General features: G+C 41.5%; 1 long non-coding RNA gene across 1 annotated transcript; it reads right to left on the reverse strand.

Moving 5' to 3' along the window:
- Positions 1–291: 291 nt before the first annotated feature.
- Positions 292–1,608, reverse strand: LOC116568692. The gene is made up of 2 exons (XR_004276728.1): positions 462–1,608; positions 292–430 (listed from the first exon to the last, which is right to left on the reverse strand). It is a non-coding gene; the product is annotated as an uncharacterized LOC116568692 (long non-coding RNA).
- Between the last annotated feature and the right edge of the window lie 238 nt (positions 1,609–1,846).

Genomic DNA, 1,846 nt, shown 5'->3' on the forward strand with positions numbered 1-1,846 from the left:
CATAATATACTAGGAAGCAGCATCAAAAAAAGATTCAATTGCCCTTTCACAAGTGGGCATCTGGCCATGAAATTTCTAGAAGCCTTTGGCCATACAAGTAAGCTTTGAGGTGTAGAGGTAGATACATCCTGGAACGGAGCTTTCTTGACTCAAATTTTACATGCTTTTCTTTTGTCAACTTTCTTGCTTTTCTATTTTCTACATACTTCATAATTTCCTTTAAAGGGGGAGAAGTAACTGAATGTATGTTTTGCAAAGAATTGGTGGCCTTTTTTTTTTTTTTTTTTTTATAACAAACCCAGGTTCTACTAATGACCATGTGCAATGCTCTCTATCTCCACCACTGTCGAAGTGGCCTCTGGACTTGAAGTCTAGTGGCTTCCTTTCTCTGTTGCCTTCAGGTAACTGGGCTTTCTCACTTCACCCAAGCCTGGCTGGGCCACCCACTTTTTCACTTTCACCCAAGCCTGGCTGGGCCAACTGAGGCCATTTTTTTTTTTTTTCCATCTGTAAAAAAATAAGCATCCTTGAGTTGAGGATTTCAAAGGCTCTTTCACCTCTGACACATTTGTGTCTCCTTGAGCAACACCTCTGAAGATAATCAGATTTATTCAATTCATGAGCCTGAATGATGAACAAACTTACAAAACTTGAGGGCAATCACCAATATCTAGTTTGAAAAATTTCCACCTCTTTTATTAGCTTGAGTTTGACAGCAGACAATCATTTGGTGACAAAAAGCCATAACTAAAATAAACATTTTTGCAAAAGACTGTTCACCTCCATCTGATTGGAACCACTTGCCTACCCCATGGGAGTGAATGTGGAGTATTTCACTGTGAACAATTACATTTTGAATGACAAATATTTACTATGTTGATGGTCACTGGAATACTTGCTGGTATCAGAGCAACAGTGCTAATTATTAGCTAACCACTTTAGCTGACTAATACCTAATCTAAGCTTTGTCAATAACTGGTCAAGTAGCCTAGAATAAAATCCAGTTTCCTTACCTGGGAACTGGGCCACTGACCTGGCTCCCGAAAAGCATTTGTAATCACTCCAAGTCTCAGAGGACAAATGACCACCTGGGAACAGCTGAGACTCTTTGGGGGATGCATTTACTCTTTGGGACCATTAAGGGAACCATTTAGGACTGTAGCAATGGTTTACTAATGTTGCCCCAGTGGCCCCAAAGAGTTAATGCACTTTCCATATACCTCCTGCTTTCTCGGTGTAAATCAACTAATTTATCAGATGGTGCCTTGGACAATCAATTTGCTTGACACAGGTGGGCATTCTTCTTGCAGACTGTACTTGCCTCTTCTTGGCTTATAAAAGAATAAGAGCCAAACCCCCACAGATGTCTATCCAGCGCTCTACATCATGGCACTTTGGGATTATTTATGAAACAGAGTTGTTAACCATCTGAAGCTTCCCATGCCACCCCTACATTTGCTGATCTTTAGAAGAACAACACTGAGTGGTAGTATTGGAGATATTTGATAGTCTGGATTTATACATTTCATTATTAGTAATAGCTATAGGCTGTGAATATCTATCCACCCAGCTGTCCTCCTCTCTTTCCATCTGGACTCAGAAAGAGGGATTTTTATTTTTAAAGATTTTATTTATTTATTTGACAGAGAGAGAGAGAGATCAGAAGTAGGCAGAGAGTCAGGCAGAGAGAGAAGGGGAAGCAAGCAGGCTCCCCGCTGAGCAGAAAGCCCGATGCAGGACTCGATCCCAGGACCCCGAGATCATGACCTGAGCCGAAGGCAGCGGCTTAATCCACTGAGCCACCCAGGCGCCCCGAAAGAGGGATTTTTAAGAAGGTAAATCCTGC

This window comes from Mustela erminea, chromosome 11 (genome assembly GCF_009829155.1).
Source record: "Mustela erminea isolate mMusErm1 chromosome 11, mMusErm1.Pri, whole genome shotgun sequence".
Classification (NCBI taxonomy): Eukaryota; Metazoa; Chordata; class Mammalia; order Carnivora; family Mustelidae; genus Mustela; species Mustela erminea.